We start from the raw sequence: 21,871 nt of genomic DNA, 5'->3' as shown, positions 1-21,871 counted from the left end.
AGAGCGCAGCAGGCTTACTGTCCATCAGAGACCTGAGTTTGATTCCTCATTAAGGAGAAAGTGTTATTTTTTTTTTCTTTTTAACCTCTAACGGACATAAAATTTATAAATTGGTATGCACTGTCAGTTAATGAGATTGTTATATTTTCATGTGGGATGCTCCTTTTAAGATTTAAATTTTTAACAATTGAAACTGCAATTAACATGAACAAGTATCCTTATAACTGTTATTTTTAAGATCCATAACACACAAACAGAGCACTGCGTAATAGAGAGACAGACAGGCAGAAAAGTCACTAGATATATAAATAAACAGGGAAGGCACATGTACTGAAAGAAAAAGAAAAAGATCAACATGTGCGTTGATCCTGCAGCACTGAATAAGCTCACGCGCTCTAACCCCCCCCCCCCCCCCGATCTGACTCTAAGTAACTGCGCAAGTACAGACGCAAACCAAGTGTATGTGTTTACTGTATAATATTAACAAAAAGAGCAGCTTACTACTGAAAACAGCAAATATAGGAGTGAGTGGGGATCGAACCGGGGATCACAGATGGGGGGGATGTTAGAGCGCGTGAGCTTATTCAGTGCTGCAGGATCAACGCACATGTTGATCTTTTTTTCTTTCAGCAATAGCGCCAGCATAAATCCAAACCCGATCTGACGCTGTTCGTTTTCAAATAATATTGCATTAGTGCGATGATGTTTTCACATATATTGTCTCTTTCTTTCACGTGTGTAATAGGAACCACAGCATAGAGAGAAGCGTGTACATTGTAACAGGTACACACGTTGTAAATGTAGGAAAGATGATCCTTGTGTGTGTGTGAACAGTTAACATTTGAATCTGATGATTGCATATAGCGCTGAACTTACTGCTCTGTACTATTCTATCCTCTGCATGTCCTGGAGTACAAAAGAAACAGCATACAGCAACATGTGGGGACTGGCAAGATCGGGGAAAAAAACACGCAGTCACTGATTACAAACCACAAGATGTTATGCAAATGAATATGAATAATATGAATAATGTTGCATCCGTGCCACAAAGTTTTCCGAAATGTACTATACAGGTCATAAAACGAATAATTCCAAATATCATATATACCTACGTCTGTGTTTTTTTTTTTTTTGACATCATACACCATAAGGTGCACACTATTTCAGCATGAGCAGGAACGCTCAATAAAACTGAATAAAAAAAAATCAAGTGATGGTGAGTTACGAAGAAGGCAGATTCGCCAGCGTTTGTGTGTCAGCTTTAATCCCTCCAGATGAGAGAATGTCCAGTTCCATTGTCTCAAAACACCACTCACATCTCCAGTTATTCCGTTTCAAATGAAAAATAACAGCATCAGATCCCCTTGGGGGGGGCGGTAGAATGTATCGTGATCATGATTTAGAGAGAATAAAAGTAAAAAAAAAAAAGGTAACTTTTATAAGTCCTATAAATGCACACCGTGTGTTACAGACACAAACCAAATGTATGTGTGTACTGTATAATATTAAGAAAAGGAGCAGCTCGCTACTGAAAACGGCAATATAGGAGTGAGTGGGGATTGGAACCGGGGACTCTTGATTACAAGTCAGCAAATCTTACTGCTATGCCAATGAACCTGTTGTCTATTCCTTGAATCTTTTGTGAAAGTGTTTACTTGATCTTTGGACTTCAGGCTTCATACATTATATAGTTTATGCCTACATTTTGTCATTTAATACTAAAATATGAAAAACGTTTCTGTTTTAAAAATGTGTTTACACAGATTACTGTAGAAACGGAACACACATGAAATGCGTGTGTTCCAAATAGCGATCTATTGTTTCCACTCTAAAACTCCAGCATTTCAGTCACTCCCAGATAATCAAACAAGGCATGAGCTGGAAAAACTTAGTGAACGTTCTGCGGCTGTGGGGGATGGAATAGCCGGCTGCTTGCTGCTCGTCTTAATCGGCACATTTAGAAGACAAAAGAGAGGTGAGAACGGTTTTAAGGTGGGCCGGATTTACGAGTTTTTTCGTAGACTCTGGTAATTCTAGTGTTAAAGATGTACTCATATTTAGCAAACTTTATTAAAAATGTGAAATTAAGCCAAACAGAAATTCAGCAGCATTACAGGCGTATCAAAGTTGAAAATAACAAAAGAAACAATTAATCTTACTGCCTTCCTGGGACATCCTTATTACAGGTCTTCCATCCCTGCCTATCTTGTCACGTGGCCAGTTTACTTATTCAGCTTAAAGTACTGTGTTTAATTCAGGTTTCTATTCCTTTCTGCTCTGGTGTATCCTTCATCCATCCAAGTATTTAACTCATCCACCTCCTGTCCAATTTTTGTTGGGAGGGCTAAAAGTCACTCATTTATCAGATTTGAGTTTCCTGCCCCCAGGATGGATACTTACTGCTCTATAATCATCAGCCAGTTCTTCTTCTTTGTATTGCCTGGCACATGACTCTACTAAATACAAGAACTGTTAACAGTCTATCCACTGGAAATGTTTATTAGAACCCACATTTCCTGCTTAATTCAAAGTAAACAGTCAATTTTATGTTAGAGCAAGGCAAACAAATTGTAGCACAGAGTTTGTAACCATCTTTGTCAGTAAAAAATTATATCTACTATCTAGTAGTATTGTGACTAAGTGACTGAAACACAAAAAATGTCTAAGATGTGCAGTCAAAATGTTGATTTTTTTACAAACTAAAGAGAAAGGAATTTGCAACTATTCTTGCTGCTTGATGTCCATATTACTGTATATTCCCTAAGTCTTCATTCCTAAGTCATATCCATTCCATTTTATCTGGATTCTTCTATGTGGTTCACTTTTCTCTTACTCTCTCCCATACATTTATCATTTGTAAATTAGCTTAACCTACAATAATTGAAAAAAGTCTTACATTTTTAATTAAAAAAAAATCACTCTACTGTAGCTCCTCCTTTTGGCTTGTTTATGAGAGTAGTTCTGTTTTGTTTAAAGTCTTATATTGTAATATACTTCATCACTGTTTAATCTTACAGTTTTGCCCCTAGACAGATCTTAGATATAAATCTACATACAGCTGTAACCCACTCTGGAAACAGTTTTAGAAGTAATTCCATAAAATTTTACTATGCAAAGTTCATTTACCTTTATCTGTAGCGTTTATTCACATTCAAATAGAGCTTCCTCCAGTTGATAATTTACAAATATTTAATGTGCCAGTCATATCAATAGAACAATTTACTTTTCTTTTTGTTTTCTAGTGGGTTCCCTGTATTGACAACTCATTTTTCTGTAGCAGAACTTTAGTAAAGTCTCTTACTAAATTCAATGAAGTCATCACTTCTAGTTATGCTCACTCTCATCATCTTTTGTATATCCAAAATCTCTGTCATCTGTCGGGTACGTTCACACATCTGTGCCAGTGTATAAATTTACTTGTTCATCTCACATTGATTCAGGTGAGACACTCTCTCTTGACACACTCAATGTGAACTAAAGCTCTGACACAACAATTCTATTTTTTTTGTTCGTCATCCTAGTGATTTGTGCAAAAGAAATTTGTCTCTGTGTGGAAGGCGAGACTGCTCTGAACACTTGTTAATAAAACTGTGCAATGAAACTGTCTTCAATTTTACTTTTTACTTAAATACATTTGTATATAACATTTATAAAGGCTTATGCAATCTATATTGTACATTGCTGCATTTCTGTTTTATTTGTGCTGACTTCTTTATTGTGTCATACAGGTTCTTTTACAGCTGTTTAACAGCAGGTTATACTTTAGTGAGTTTGCTCAAAAATAATTATTATTGAAACACTACCCATTTGAGGACAGACTGTACTAGAGTTTAAAATATTCTTTTTTTGTAAACTTAACTAAGTTTATTGATTTTAGAAAAAAATGACAGGAAGCTTTCTGTAAAAATCTGTAACTGCCTTTATAGTAAGATACTGTACTATATCCCCAGAAGTGGAGGAAGACACAGTTGCAGACTCAAAACTGTAAAAAACAGTCCAATATCAGTTATGCCCACAAAGTTTGCCATACATTGACACTGCAGTCCATTATTTCATGCCGCTATATGCTGCAGTACTGTGTATGGATGGTATGCCAATAAAACCACTTGACTTGACTTGAAATACTGCATTTTAATCAATGACATAGCAACAAAAAACGTGACATTTTTGCAATCTTTTGTGTTTACCAGAGGGTCAGTGATTTTGAGCCATATTATTTCCTAATATTTTGTATTCTTCTACAAATTAAGTTAGGAGGACACACCCCAGGGAATAAAAAATAAAATTCTGAAAAAATATACTGCCTAGATATAAAAGGCTTCCCTGAATGTACACCAAAACGTATTGAGACTAGAAAACACTATGAAACTGAAAACATCTCAGTGTTAATGACTAGCAAACAATGAGGCTTAGGAACAAGTATTCATAAAACAGTGGGTAGACAAAATGGTATCATGTAACGAAACTGAAGTGCCTGATCAGAGGTATCCTGTGCATAAGAGGCAATTGAGTGTATCTGTGGGTGTGACATACTGTAACATTTTTAGCTTTTTTACATGTACAGGTTTCCTTTAAATTCTGTATGTATGTTGTACATTTAATGATAGCACCATTTTGTACATGCTTGCTTCAATCTACATAGTATTACTAATTTATTAATAATACAAATAATGATACAACCAACACTAATAACAATACCAATAGTAATAACAATACTTTTTAGCCAAAAACAATAGGATAGCAATAATATTAATTGTGAAGCTTTAGCCTGCAGGATAATAGTCAAAATGTGTCATATATAGTGCGTAGAATCATTCTTGTTTTAAAGGTCATGTGCTTCAAGGAGAAATGTAAGGATCTAAATCATTTTAGACTTCAGCAATGCTTAGGGGAAATGTAATTGAGGTATATATAACAGTGGAAAGAGTGGACCAAATCAACCTTGCACTGTTAGCCAATTAAACTAAAGATATATGACACAAGGATATGTGGTAGGGTGATGTTAAACTAAAAAATGTTTATTCAGAATAAATGTCATGAATTAGTGAAATGATCATAACCAATCATATATTAGTGACAGAGTTGGAAGCATGTTATATATATACAGTACTGTGCAAAAGTTTTAGGCAGGTGTGAAAAAATGCTGTAAACAAAGAATGCTTTCAGAAATATAAATAATGATTGTTTATTGTTATCAATTTACAAAATGCAAAGTGAGCGAACAAAAGAAAAATCTAAATCAAATCAAAATTTGGTGTTACTACCTTTTGCCTTCAAACCAGCATCAATTCTTATAGGTACACTTGCACAAAGTCAGGGATTTTGTAGGATTATAGTCAGGTGTATGATCAACCAATTATACCAAACAGGTGCTAATGATCATCAATGTCACACGTAGGTTGAAACACAGTCATTAACTGAAACAGAAACAGCTGTGTAGGAGGCTTAAAACTAGTTGAGGGACAGCCAAACTCTGCTACCAAGGTGAGATTGTGGAAGACAGTTTCATGTCATGGCAAGATTGAGCACAGCAACAAGACACAAGGTAGTTATACTGCATCAGCAAGGTCTCTCCCAGACAAAGATTTGAAAGCAGACTGGGGTTTCAAGATGTGCTGTTCAAGCTCTTTTGAAGAAGCACAAAGAAACGGGCAACGCTGAGGATCGTAGACGCAGTGGTCGGCCAAGGAAACTTAGTGCAGCAGATGAAAGACACATCAAGCTTATTACCCTTCGAAAGTGCCATCAGCTCAGAACTGGCAGAAACCAGTGGGACCCAGGTACACCCATCTACTGTCTGGATTAGTCTGGCCAGAAGTGGTCTTCATGGAAGAGTTGCAGCCAAAAAGCCATACCTCCGACATGGAAACAAGGCCAAGCGACTCAAGTATGCACAAAAACATAGGAACTGGGGTGCAGAAAAATGGCAGCAGGTGCTCTGGACTGATGAGTCAAAATTTGAAATATTTGGCTGTAGCAGAAGGCAATTTGTTCGTCGAAGGGCTGGAGAACAGTACAATAATGAGTGTCTGCAGGCAACAGTGAAGCATGGTGGAGGTTCCTTGACGTTTGGGGCTGCATTTCTGCAAATGGAGTTGGAGATTTGGTCAGGATTAATGGTGTTCTCAATGCTGAGAAATACAGGCAGATGCAACGACCCCAAACATACAGCCAAAGTCATTAAGAACTATCTTCAGCGTAAAGAAGAACAAGAAGTCCTGGAAGTGATGGTATGACCCCACAGAGCCCTGATCTCAACATCATCGAGTGTGTCTGGGATTACATGAAGAGACAGAAGGATGTGAGGAAGCCTACATCCACAAAAGATCTGTGGTTAGTTCTCCAAGATGTTTGGAACAACCTACCAGCCGAGCTCCTTCAAAAACTGTGTGCAAGTGCACCTAGAAGAATTGATGCTGTTTTGAAGGCAAAGAGTGGTCACACCAAATATTGATTTGATTTAGATTTCTCTTATGTTCATTCACTGCATTTTGTTGATTGATGAAAATAAATGATTAACACTTCCATTTTTGAAAGCATTCTTTGTTTACAGCATTTTTTCACACCTGCCTAAAACATTTGCACAGAACTGTATATGTATATGTGTGTATATATATATATATATATATATATATATATATATATATATATATATATATATATATATATATATATATATATATATATATTGTAACAAGGTGCTATATAAATGCCTGACCTGACACAGATTCACACTGGAGACATGTATAAACTAAATAGACTTTTATTGTTCTTCACCTGTGGGGTACATCTTCCCCGTAATCCCCACAGGCACAACACAGTCCCAAGTGTACAAGAACACCAATAAGCACACCACACTCCTCTCTTTTAGTGGCACCACTTCTCCTCTAAGATTTGTCCTCCTCCACCCGACTCTGGCCCCTGAGTGGTGGTTGCTGGCTCCTTTTATTGGGCACCCGGAAGTGCTCCAGGTGCTTGATTGCTGACATCCGGCTGCACTTCCAGGTGTGGCAAAACTAGTGCCCAGAAGGGCCTAGCAGGTCCTGCTGAAGCACACCCTGGCGGTGCCTGTGGAACCCAACAGGGCTGTACCAAACTCCAACCCCCATGAAGCCCTGCGGGAGTCCGAGGCACCGCTGCAACCCAGGGAGGCTGCCATCTAGCGTCCAGGGGGAGATATTGGGTTTCCCATGCTTGCTCCCCTGGAACATATGCTGCAGGGGAGTCCCGGCCAGGCGTGGGCCCCGGCCATCCGTCACAATATATATCTCAAAAGAACAATATTCATGTTAAAGTCAACAAATGTAAGGTAAGGTAAATGCATATTGATTCTGTTACTACTGTCTCTAAGAATATGAATTATTGTGAATTGCTTATTTGAAAAAATAATATTGGTAATGCTCTATAATATTCATCAGAATTTAAAATTCTTGTAGTAATTTTCTGATTAACCTTTTAGATTTTTAAGTGCTTCAGCATTAGTAACAATCATTTTTTTTCAGATATTAATAATACAGTAGTAAATCTATTTCACATGTTTCATTTTGAATACTCAACCAAATTTAATTTCTTGTGTATTTTTTTCTGCTTTTAACACAAATGTATTTTTAGCACTAAAGGAATACTCCACTCAAGTTTAGTTTAATGTTTACCTGTATTGTTTGCAGTGATAAGTAAGAAAATCTTTAATGTCAATTTTTATGGAGAAAAGAGATTAAAAAACATTCCCCTGACACAACTGGTTTCTATGGGGACCAACACTAAACAGACAGTAAACAATATTATATTGTACATCCAAAAATCCAAATCCATATGTCATTTACCCAGTTGTCTGCTCATAATGTCTGAAACACACATATTTTTTCTCAAATATTGTTAAATACCTCTCTCCCAGAAAATCCTCTAGTGAAAGGCTGGCTACTGCATTCAAAACAGGATTGTTAGAATGTAATCTTTTTAAAACAACCTATAAACTTGAGAGCTGCCTATAAGAGCACCTGTTTCTGTCATCAAGTACCAGTAAACCAGCAATTCTCTAAAGAATTGCAAATCCAAGAATGGCAATCACTTTCTGTTAACTTCGATCTTTGGAGGGATGAAAAATGATGGAGGGTGGGAGCGTCCTGGGAAGGTTTTCATTTAATTAAATAAATATATTTGTACTAAAATTAACCAATTTATTAAAAGTAAAATTGAAATGTAATTGTTATATCATTCAAGTCCAAAATGTCTTTGAGTTGCTGCACTTATAAGCAAAAAAAATTGGAGTGCAAATGTTTAAATGAAGTAAATTGGAAACAAAAAATTCATAAAATGGTAAATTCAAAATAGTTAATCAAAAATTTCTTTATAAACAACATTTTTGGTAAAGATGGTTTCCTGTCGTTGAATTAGCTCTCCCTGGTATGGAGTAGTTAAAACCTTCACTTTAACGTCACACAAACACCGAACTCTTGAAAAGGCAACATAAAGTTGTCCATGTCCAAATACAGGCTCAGATAGGTAAATGCCTACTTTGTCCATGGTTTGTCCTTGGGATTTGTTGATCGTCATGGCAAATGCAGCGTTAATGGGAAATTGGCGTCATTTAAGTTTAAAAGGTAATTCCAGGTCAGAACCTGTAAGGTCATTTCTGGGAATCAAAACAGTATTGCTAGTATGGGATCCCGTAAGCACTTGTGCCTCAGTAATATTTTCTCTCATGCTGTTCACGATGAACTGTGTACCGCTGCATAAACCTTGTTTAGTATTAAGGTTTCTTAATAGCATGACTATTGTCCCTACTTTAAGGTTAAGATTGTGTTGTGGTAATCCAGCCGGGTTAATAGTGTTTAAATATTCTAATGGGAAATTTAGATGGTAAGTTTAGTCTTCAGAATCAACACTGTCAGTAGACACGGCTTTCTCCAGGAAGATAATGCAATCACTTGGTTATTTATCTGGTCATCGTCAATATTCTTTGGACATAATATAGCCCGGTGCGTCCAAAAGTGGTATCTGGTCTAATGATATTGCTTCACCAAAAACCTCTGTTACCAAGTCGTCGCAAATAAAGGCATGAGGGATTTGAATAATATCTGGTGAAGTTCAAACACATTGGTAAGGTTTCCATTTCCTAGTTGCAACAACCAATTGGTATACAGTAATCCCTCGCTATATCGTGCTTCGCCTTTCGCGGTTTCACTCTATCGCGGATTTTATATGTAAGCATGTTTAAATATATATCGCGGATTTTTTGCTGGTTCGCGGATTTCTGCGGACAATGGGTCTTTTAATTTCTGGTACACGCTTCCTCAGTTGGTTTGCCCAGTTGATTTCATACAAGGGACGCTATTGGCAGATAGCTGAGAAGCTACCCAACTTAATTTTCTCTCTCTCTCTTGCGCTGACATTCTCTGATCCTGACTAGGGGGATTGAGCAGGGGGGCTGTTCGCACACCTAGATGATACGGACGCTCGTCTAAAAATGCTGAAAGATTATCTTCACGTTGCTCCCTTCTGTGCAGCTGCTTCGTGAAGCGACATGCTGCAGGGTGCTTCGCATACTTAAAAGCACGCAGGGCACGTATTGATTTTTGCTTGTTTGTTTTTCTCTGTCTCTGTCTCTCTCTCTCTCTTTGTCTGCTCCTGACGGAGGGGGTGTGAGCTGCCGCCTTCAACAGCTTTGTGCCGCCGTGCTTCGCATACTTAAAAGCCAAACACCCCTATTGATTTGTTTGCTTTCTTCTCTCTATCTGTCTGACATTATCTTCTCCTGATGCGCACTCCTTTGAAGAGGAAGATATGTTTGCATTCTTTTAATTGTGAGACGGAACTGTCATCTCTGTCTTGTCATGGAGCAGAGTTTAAACTTTTGAAAAAGAGACAAATGTTTGTTTGCAGTGTTTGAATAAAGTTCCTGTCTCTCTACAACTTCCCGTGTTTCTGTGCAAATCTGTGACCCAAGAATGACAATATAAAAATAACCATATAAACATGGTTTCTACTTCGCGGATTTTCACCTTTTGCGGGGGGTTCTGGAACGCAACCCCCGCGATGGAGGAGGGATTACTGTATTCTGGATCTGTATACCGCATGTTCTCTACCAAGCTTAGATTTCTCAAAGTAATGCCAATTTTCTGCATATTTCCAACTGGACTGAACAATAGCTGAACGCATGGCGTGCAGAACAACAGCCAAGCACTGTCAAAAATCTCCTCCTAATAAAAGTATGTTTCCTCAAAATGGAATATTATTATCCATTAACGCTCTGAGAAGTTTATCAATGGTATTGAGTAAATGACTGGATGCCATTGTACATTCGTCTAAAATCAATAGTTTTGCTAGATGGATCTCATTTGCACTGTCACTTTGCATTTTCATAGTTGAAACCGATGTTTCCGTGATTGGAACTGGAAGCTTGAATAAAGAGTGACATGTCAGACCATTTATCAACAAATTAGCTGCTAGCCTGGTTGTAGCTGACGCAAAAAGGTGTGCGCGTTCACGTTCGGGCAGCGGTTGTATTGTGCACGGCTTGCTTCTGGTGTCTGCAATCCTTGTATATATACAAACATTACTAAACGAAGGTTGTATATGCGGTGGTGTGAACGTTCGGGTGGCGGTTGTATTGTGACCTGAAGTTTAGTTTACAGGTTGTATTGTGTTTTTTGGGCGCCACCTACTGACTCTGGGAAGCCTCTGAGTTTGACTCTAGGACGCTGAGGCGCAGTGCGCTTGCGGTGCTTCTGGCCTCTGGCATCCGTGCATATATACAACCTTCGTTTGGTAATATAGATTAGCTGTTTCTGAGCCACAATACCATACACAAATGGTTTACTTATTTAACGTTACAAACAATCTGATAGTTTGTATCCACTCAATGAGCTAAACATTTTCATTGAAACCTCCATTTATTAATTTTCTTTAACTGTGTTTTTCAAATTAGGATACTCAAGTCAGAGTTTAAGCTAGCAGGACACTGACGGAACTCATAATTATGATATCCCTGTTAACATTTCTTGGTATTGTAAAATGAAAAATTTGAACCATTTGACATCTGTGATTACTTTTGACACTTACTGCATAGAACCTATTACAAAAAATAATGTCTAGATTTATCTAGACAAAAAGAATCATTGCACTTTTTACACTTCTGTCCCCCAATGCTGAGGGAAAAATAGTTTTTATTTATTGGTAATTATATTTTATACTTTTATAGCAATAAAAATATTCCAATGGCTCAGATTTATATCCATAAATGTAACATTTTTAACAGAGAGAATGTCATCTATAACTGACTAGACTGATGTTTTAAAACATTCCTTCTGTTAAAGTTTCATGAGATTTCATCAACTTAAAATAATGAATCCAGTTTCTTACATTAAAGTAAAATCTGATTAAAGTTTAATCATAAGCTGATAAAAGACATACTTCTTGGCCACAATTGACTATTATATCAGCACTGACTAGAGGTGACCTACTGAGCTGCTTTTAAATTCTGCAAGAAGAAAGATTCCCTTCAATGAACTACTGACACATTAGTTTAAGTCCACACAATTTCACATCCAGAATTTTTATTCTTTTTATATAATATGGTTCTGAAAATGCAAACTGTGCCAGCAGATCAAAAGTTCATAACTGTTCATAACTGTGGACTGCTGTTGTGTTGGAAAAGTACAAAACAAAAAGATAATAAAATGACCTGCTTTTAAAAATATGAAAGACATTTTAACATATATCTCTGGTAACTTGACCTAATAAGATATATGCCTATTTTGAAATGAAAGTAGAATTTATGCATTTTTTTTTCTGTTAGTTTGTAAATACTGTCGTCAGCTGAGGAAACACACTTGTCACAGAGAAATCAGGCCACTCCTTTTAATATATTTACAAAGTATTCAAACTAAAAAAAAACACTCAAATAAGGCATAAGGCAGGTTAACTGAACAAATAAGTGGATTTTCAATCTTTGCTTGGATACATCAATGTTCAAGTAGGAGCTCCAGTCATCGGTCTGCTTTCACTAGAATGAGAAGTGCCATCCCAGGAGTGTCTCAGTTTTGAAGAGGGGGGACCAGAGGGGGTGAAGTCAGTTTGTCTCAGTGGATGGTTTCTCAGGGCTGTGGGAGAAAAGAGAATTGTAACTGTCGGCATCAGCACACACTCATGTCCCAGAGTGGTACTGCTTCCCTCAGATGAGCCCTGAGGCAAACCTCAGACATGCATGCGTGACAGTACATTAAGAAAACAACCATTCAATTCTTACTGAATTCCACTCTCCCATATATATACACTGTTCAGATAGAGCGATAAAAGGTGGGACTTGAAGCATAATGTTCTTGACTTGTAGTCATAATATGCAACCTGTGCTACTGTGCTGCCACCATAGATCCATCCTAAGGTCACCTTTTTTTCAGCTATTAAGTGTGAAACATCACCATAGTTTTTTCTGATTTTTTTCTGATTAATTTAACTTTTTAGGGCTACACAATTGATTCATAAGTTAAAAAAAAAAGTATTTTCCTTAGTTTTCCTACAAATGGCCAAGAATTTATTCTCAGTCAATCAGTCAGAAATACTAACATCTGCGCTCTTGGGCATCTGGCATAGACTCAACATTTCTCAAAAGTAAATGTGAAACACATTCACAGTTTTTAATTTTTTTTTTTCATTAAATTAACTTTTCAGTGAAGTTGTATCTTGTGAGACTGGTCTATTATTGAAAATCATTTTTCCTTATGGTGTGTGCAAATAGCCAAAAATTTCTTGTCAGTCAGTAAAGAAATCGGTCAAAGACATGTAGTTCTATCTATCTATCTATCTATCTATCTATCTATCTATCTATCTATCTATCTATCTATCTATCTATCTATCTATCTATCTATCTATCTAATAAAACACTAAGGTCTGTGTGTCCAGTCTCTCTGAACAAACTGATTGGCCAGTTTGGCTTTGGTGTGATTAGTTAGTTTGGCTAACTACTGTAAGTGCGAGTTTGACACTCCTGATGAGGAGTAAAGGCTAATGAGGTTGGTTGAGAGAGATGTCTTCAAAGATGTCAAGTACAAAACTGGACATGAGATAAGAATGCCGCCTCAAACATAATGAGAGAGTCTGAGAAGCAGGCTTTACAGGAACACGTTCAAGAGAGGAAGAAGGTATATATAGGGCAAGAGATAGCAAATATTTTTTTAATTATTCTGTTACCTGTCTTTGAGGGGTACCATGGCTAGCAAAGTTCCCGGACTCATTCACTTACTCATCAACAAAATCACTATTTCCTGTTTAGTTAAAATGCTGAAATTTGGCAGGATAGTACATGTAGTTTAGTAAGTATCTGCTAAGAAAGGATATTTCAGTAAATCAATATTTAGTAAACCAACCCCATTATAGAAATACTACCACAAAAACTGAAAAAAGCCTTGAGGGATTTGATTGAGTTTTAGTAAATGTGTGTGAGTGCATGTGAGTATAAGAAATGTGGTATGTATGATTGTACATAGTATATTGTGGACAAACCAGAATGGTAAATCTGAGAAAGATAAGAAAATTAACCAATTATTAATCAATAAATAAATATTCACGAAGCTAACACCACAAACTCTCAGCTTCAAAGACCTGGATTTGAATTCTTCTCTGGTGAATGTCTTTGTGGATTTTAAATGTTCTGCCCAAGTTTTTCTCCAGCTATGTGAGTTTCAACCCATGTTCCATTAACATGGGTATTACGCTAATTATCAATTAAGTGTTGTGTGATTGAGTGAGAATGTGCATATCAGTATCCATGGTTTTTGCTTTTCCTTTATTCTGACATTGAAAAAAAAATGTTTACAGCAGCTAGATGGATAGCTAAACATAAATACAGACTACAGAAAGTAACTGCTTTGGTTATTTCTGTGCGACAAACAACAGATGTTAAAGAATATAACATTCTCAGAACCAATTAAACTGAATCAGGTCCTCAAGAAGACAGGGCCTGTTCCAACAGAACTGCACACATAACAGGTGCCAATTTTGGACAAGGCATCAGTCTTTACCACAGAGCCCAGTAACACACTCATTAAGTCATTTTAGAATTGTCGCATAATTTAACATTCGTCTTTGCCATTAAAAACCAGGAGACAAATACATGAAAACACAAGGTGGCCATGCAGAGTCAATACAAATGGACACCATTTGCATGATTCACGACCAAAAACAATTTATCTGTGAAAAAGCAGCACCAACGTCTGGCCTACAGTGCTGCCCACATATAAGAGTAATGGAAATAAGTGTTTCTATAATTCTTTGCCAAAGGTACACTAAAGACTAAGGGCTGATGTGGAGATTTTCAGTCAACTGCACTCCTTTCCAGAACTTATCTTTGCTCTGAAGTTTGTATCATGAATGGTGTATCCCTGTCCCCTAAACAGCAGCATTTTATCCTTAAAAAACCTACACACTAGCAAAAACAGTATCATAGGCTGGAGTGAACACCTTGTATTCTGTTGTACTTTAATGACATTTAAACTTCTTTTCACAGCTAGGAACTCCAAGCAGGCTGTCATTCCCATCTACACGTATTGCTTTTAGGAATAGAAGGGGGAAATTTTCATTAAAATAACACAGTCAAATGTCTATTGGAAAGTAATGAAAGCCTTCTTTTATATTAATAACATTACAATAAAGTCACTGAATTGTAAGTATTGACCTAATTTTTGAGCGTCTTTCAAGTAGTGCTCTCATCCATCCTGCTGTAAAAAGCATTTAATAGGAAACCGTAGAAATTTGACACTATTTGAAGGCATGGGTACTAAACTAATTATTTTAAAGTACTGCATATAAGACACTACTTTGAAAAAGCTACAGAAGTATTAATCAATCTAAACCTTTTTAAGATTTAGTAGTCCTTGCTGAAGCAATATTTTTGTGTGGCTTTGCTCTAAGATTTTTACAGTAGAATAGTAAAGGTCCCAGTCTGTGAGCCATGGCTCAATATGGGGACATAAAATAATAAAAAAGAAAACTCCACCTCTCTGTGATTTCAGTTCAGTGCCAAATAGTTTGCTTTGTGTGTTGCAAAAACAAGTGATATTATTGCCTGGTAATACAAGAAGTATTACAAGAAGTTAATTAGCAGCACAAACAGGGCACACATTAAAAAAAAGGGTTAGAATGAAAACCTGCAGCCACAGTGGTCCTCCAGGACCGGGGTTGGCGACCCCTGTTCTAAAGCACCTTTCATGTTCAGAAACCAAAGGAAAGATGAATCTTTATAAGTATAGATTATTTCATTTTTTGGAGACAGGTTAATCCAGTTAAGGACTGAAGGAGCCATCGCATATCCTATAGCATCAGCAACACATGCAAACCAAGACACCATACATTTTTTAAAAATTATTTTTATGTTGTTCTTCTTGTTTGTATTATGTTATTGTAAGTTATATTGTAGTTATTTTTTCACAAAAGTAGTGTTGTTTGCTTTTTTGTACCCAGCTGGAGTGGCACTCGTAATTTTGTTTAAATTTTTTACAATGACAAAAAAGGCTTTCTCTTCTATTCTACTTATACTGTGCAGACTATTAACATTCATTGCTCAATCATGAGAGTACTCACAGAAAAGCCAAAACAGAAATGGGCAGAAAATGCAATAGCCTGCGATTTGTTAATCTTACTTTTTCATAAATACTGGTCAAGGATTAGTATAACTAAGTTTCAGCAGAATTATCTTTAAAATTTGCTTAATTTTAATTGAATGTGAGCAAAATAAATATAATAGACACAATGTACCAGTAAATGAACTCCAAAAGAATCAGTTTTTTTCAGCTGCATAATAACTTGAAATAGCAAATAAGCAAATAAGTGTGAAACTGACACAAAAACAAAAGAAATACCATACATCAGTATAAGAAAATACAACGACTAAGCCATTGCCATTTTTCATTTTGGACAGCTGCCCATTACCAGGTAAATGTATAGTGCAGGTTCACTTTCAGAATTATAAGATGCATCTCAGTCAGTGCTTGGGAAAAAACACTGGTGTTCAGCCATTGAATGAAAACAAATTAATAATGGTGCTTAAGAATAAGTCTGCTATGGGTTTAATAGCTTGATGTGCTAATAGACTTGCCCACAAAATATTATAGCACATCTGTTATTAATGTAAAAGTCATACCAGCTACTGAGATCATGAAAAAAAATGCATTTCTTGTGATTAACATATAAGCAGCATGATATTATGGATTCAAGTGTAATATTGTTTTTGCTTGTAAATGCAGAAGTATGATTATGAAAGTAGCAAGAAGAGGTTGCTGCTTCCTCCAGCATGCTTAAAAACAATATTGCTAATAATGCAAAGGTACCGCAGAAAAATATGTCAACTATTTCAATTAAAAAGGGAGCAGGCATGTACACTAAAATATCTGTAATGTCTATTTTTGGTGGTGACTGCAAACTGGGAAATTGCATGAGGAATAAAAGTTGAAATAAAGGAGACTATGCACACTCAGAAACTTTCAAGTCACCAACTAACTTTTATTATATGCTAAACAATGCTATATAAGACAAGATAGAATAAAAGATTTCAGTACTAAAACATGGTCAGCACAGGCTTAGACAAGGTAGTTGCTAATGTAGTAATATATAAACAAATGTTGTTGTTACAATATATGAAAGTAGCTCAAATTGTTTAACAATAATAATAGTTAAACATGGTTACAAAAAGGAAGTAAAAACTAAAGGATAGTTATTTATATCAGAAGGGAGGCTCAATGTCCATCTTAATTACAGACTATGTGCTCAGATGGCCAGGGTGGGCAGGAAAATAAAAACTACAGTTGTCAGGATGTTGGAGAAAAAAACCTTTTCGGTTCCAAGGCCAAAAGGCTGCCTTTACATTCTGGATAATCTGTGATTTCTACATAAATTTTGCCAGTACCAGATTTTATTTTAAAACAACTTCTTTGGAAATAGAATGAAACAATACTAGAAACGGGTTAAGACTAAAAAGTACTCTTTTTTATAATATTAATTTTCCTTTTATAAATACAAAGGATTATCAGCCATATTCCTCATGTAATATATGTGTCCACCATATTTTGTTATTTCACCTTTTATTCCAATTGTCTCCCTCTTCTTCCTAACCATTGCATTCTTTTTGTCATGACGGGACTCATTTGCTCCAATACAATCCTGTGTATTTATCTACATGCCCATCATTGGAACTGCTTACATTCATCTGATCTGATCATCAAACTCTTTTCCAACTCTGCATTATGTTATGCTATCATTGTTAATCTCTCAGCTGACACTTTATTTACCTCCATGCGCAACACAAATTAGTTTGCATTTCATTACCATTGACGTTCTCTTTCAGAGTGCCTTGGAAAAGCATTCAGTCTATAAGCAAATTGTCTAATTTTACTATGTAACAAATCATACACTTGCATTTTTCTCTGACATATTTGAAGTACTAATTGTATAAATGCTTTATTTTTTAATGTAGCAATAGTTATGTGTTAGAAAAACATTGTTAAAAAATATGCAATCATGTTAGTATTTAGTGCCTTTTTTGTAGAGCCACCTTTTGCAGTAATAACAATTTTAGTCGTTTTGGGACAAGTGTGTGTCACTTTTGCACACTGTTCACAAGTGAGTTTGACCCATTTTTCTTAGCAGTTTTGCACCAGGTTTTTCAATTTATTGAATGATGCTTGTGAGTAGCAATTTTGAAATAATACCACAAATCCTCAATTGAACTGTGATCAGGGCTTTGACTGGATCATTATAGAACATTCACAATTATTGTCTTGGGCAACTACAAAGTTACATTAGCCTCCTTCTTGGGAATATAGGCCTCTTGAAAGATGGGTTTTAGCAGGAAGATTCTCTTGCAGTAGTTACTTGGATTTTCTACCATCCATTCTTTCTTGTACTTAACCAGATGCCCGGTTCTGGATAATGAAAGGGAGCTCCACAGCATAATGCTACCACAATCATTCCAGTCATTATTGAGACTTTTTTAAGTATATTTGCTCATTTGTGCCACCTCGATAGAGATCAGTGTTATGGAAAACTCTTGATATGATTGATTGGTGCACCTTTATTCCAGTCTCAGCTTCTGAACTATCTTAAACTGTAACAGTCTTAAAGTGATTGTTGTCTCCTTCTTGACTTGTTACCCTCCATTCATTGGTTAATGGCCCATTTCTTCAATTCAAAAGCTCGTAATCACTTTGAACTCATTTCAAATTTGTGTTACTTCTTTAAACTGTAGGAAGTACTTAACAATATTTTAGCAAAATATGCATGCGTTTTAGACATTGTGAACATACAACTGGATAACTGATTAAATGACACGTATAACTTGTGATATTTACATGGACATTTCTGTTCTCCATTAAAACATGAGATTACAAATTTTTCTTGGCCATCAATACAAACAATACAGGGTAAGTGACAGATGAAAAAGGTAATGTTTGGGTGGAGTATTCCTTCAGCTTTGTGTATAATTAAACTATGTCACACTAAACAAACTCATTTTTGAGATGTCACAGAAAACAAAATATCAGTATATGATGCTATCTAGTAATTTGGGAACAAATTTACAAGGCATTCATTGCATGTCCTAGGTATCACAATATTGGTGGTTCTGTGTGTTAATCCAATAAAGAAGAAATAGGGCATTAGATAGTAGTATGACTTCCTAAACTCCATTGTTTTTTTCTGCCTTCTTCTTTCAAAGTACCACCTTGTCATCTTCTGCCTGCACTGTCATAGACTGGCTTGATATCACAAAATACCACAACCTCCTTTGGTTCTTCATCATTGTCTGTGTAATGAAACATAGATGCTGTAATACGTCAATGCTGGACACGTCATTGTTGTTATTGTATTGTATACATCCCTCCTCGGGCGGACATGGAGATAGCAGGTGACATCATCCATTCTGATGTTGCTAAAGCACCCCGAGGCGCTTGTGCTAATCGCTGGAGACTTTAACCATGTGACGCTGCACAAAACATTACCTGCCTTCTCCCAGTATGTGGATTGTAACACTCGGAGAACTAGGACTATTGACCTACTGTATGCAAACGTTAAGGACGCATACAGTGCCACCCCGCTGCCTGCGCTTGGGAAAGCAGATCATAACCTGGTTCTGCTTCAACCTCACTACAAACCAAGGGTGAGGGAGCTACCTACAACCACATGCTCATTCAGGAAGTGGTCCCCTGAGGCAGAGCAGGGTCTGAGAGACTGCTTTGGAACTACAGACTGGGATATCCTGCAGGGATCATATAGTGAGAACATTGAGGACATTGTTGACTGCACTACTGACTACATCAACTTCTGTATGGACATTGTAGTTCCAGTAAGAACAGTACGCTGCTATGCTAACAACAAGCCATGGATTACAAGTGACATCAAGGGCCTTTTAAACCAGAAGAAAAGGGCTTTTAAAGGCGGTGATCAGCATGAGCTCAAGGGCATGCAGAAGGAACTCCGAGTCCAGCTCAGGGCGGCGAAGGAGCAGTACAGGAGAAAGCTGGAGCAGAAGCTGCAGAATAACAGCATGAAGGAAGTGTGGGATGGGATGAAGACCATCATTGGCTGCAGCTCGAAGCAGGGTGCCACCATAGAGAGAGACGTGGAGAGAGCAAACCAGATGAACAACTTCTTTAACAGGTTTGACCACCCTAACCCACTCTCACCTCCGAATACTGCACCCTCCACCCATCCTTCTGCTAATACCAGCATAGGACAGAGTTTCCCCCCACCCACAATTACAGCAGCCCAGGTAAGCAGAGAGCTGAGGAGACTTCGTGCCAGCAAAGCAGTGGGTCCAGATGGAGTATCACCACGACTGCTGAAGGCCTGTGCGTTGGAGCTGGGGAGTCCTCTACAGCGCATCTTAAACCTGAGCCTGGAACAGGGTAGAGTCCCGAAACATTTTGCATCACCCCAGTCCCAAAGGTATCACGTCCTAGTGAGCTAAATTACTTCCGGCCTGTCGCTCTGCCGTCACATGCGGATGATGCCATCATCTACGTGCTACACCAATCCCTCTCCCACTTGGACAGAGGCAGTGGTACTGTAAGAATTACCTTTCTGGACTTCTCTAGTGCCTTCAACACAATCCAACATCTGCTCCTTAGGGACAAGCTGACAGAGATGGGAGTACAGTAGATTCATATCTGGTGGCATGGATCGTAGACTATCTTACAGACAGACCTCAGTATGTGCGTCCGTCTCGGGAACTGCAGGTCTGACATTGTAGTCAGCAACACAGGAGCGCCACAGGGGATTGTACTTTCTCCAGTCCTGTTCAGCCTATATACATTGGACTTCCAATACATCTCGGAGTCCTGCCATGTGCAAAAGTTCGCTGACAACACTGCTATTGTGGACTGCATCAGGAGTGGGCAGGAGGAGCAGTATAGGAACCTAATCAAGGACTTTGTTAACCCTTTAACCGCCAACTCCCTAAATATTCCCCACGCCAGGCGAAATCTGAAAAATTTTCGTTTTTTTACTTTTTTACATTTATTCAAGCAGTATTGACCACTAAATGTTGTGCAAGTTCTAGAAATGGGCAAACACATACAACTGGAGTACCAGTTATCCATCCAAATGGTGTACCCATTGTCCAATAGTGGTAGGGCAAGGTACACAACAATTTTCTCTGAAAGTCCAAAGTCCTTACATTCATCTGGCAACACTGCTGAATACTACTCATAGGATCCTCTTTGCCAGTGTATACACGAAATCTATAAATGTAACCTGAATTCTCAGCTAAGCAAAACATCTTGATACCAAACCATGCCTTTTTCAATGGTAGATACTGTCGAAACTGTAAGCGGCCCTTCCACAACAATAAACTTTCATCAACTGCAACTGACGGTCCTGGCATGTAGGGCAACTGAAATGTTTCAAATAAATGGTCAATCAAAGGACGTAGCTTGAACAAGCGGTCGCGGTTTGGATCTTTCTTATCTGGCTCATTTCTGTTGTCATTCAAATGAAAGAATTTCAGCAGCAAAGAGAATCGGTTACATTTCATGATAGCTGCAAAAATATGTGTTGCATACATAGGATCTGTAGACCAGTACATCTCAATATCTGGTTTTCTGATTATTCCCATCAACATCAAAATCCCAATGAATTTTTTCATTTCGTTTTCATCAGTGTCTACCCAAGCACGAACACGGGAATGTGGAGGTAAATTGGGATTTTTCTCAATAAACTGTGCTGCATACAGATTTGTCTGATGAACAAAATGTCTGATCAAATCAGGTGACACAAACAGCTCATAAAACTGCTCAGCAGTGTAATTGTTTACATCAACAGTAAAGCCACACGTTGGCTCAAACGGATGCAGAAAAGGTAGTTCACCACGGGCAGCAGTCCAGTTGAGATGCTGGGGATACACCCACTCATCGCCGTCATCCGATGCGTCTTCATTCACAGTATCATGCAGCGCACGTTGCTGCTCATCATTGTCGCTAAAATCTTCTTCAGAACTGCTACAGTCATGATCAGAATTGTCCAAAATCGCCTGCAAAGCCTCACTTGAAGTCAGTTTACGTTTCGCCATATTCACAGCTGTCACTTCCGAATCACGTCACATAACCGGCCAAAACAACCACAGAGTTGTCGAAATACAATGTAGTAATAATACCCACGCCAAACCGTCAGTTATACTACGCGCCAGGCATTCATATAACCATAGGCAAATGTGCCGGATAATTCCGGCAGTATGGCGTTAGCAATAAAACAACGATGCCGGATATATCCGGCAGAGAGCGGTTAAGGGGTTAAATGGTGCGACTCAAACCACCTACAACTGAACACCAGCAAAACCAAGGAGCTGGTGGTGGATTTTAGGAGACCCAGGCCCCTCCCGGACCCTGTG

The sequence above is a fragment of the Erpetoichthys calabaricus genome, chromosome 5, assembly GCF_900747795.2.
Source record: "Erpetoichthys calabaricus chromosome 5, fErpCal1.3, whole genome shotgun sequence".
NCBI classification, from domain to species: Eukaryota; Metazoa; Chordata; class Cladistia; order Polypteriformes; family Polypteridae; genus Erpetoichthys; species Erpetoichthys calabaricus.
The sequence above is the reverse complement of the archived record's forward strand: the minus strand, read 5'-3'. Positions refer to the sequence as shown.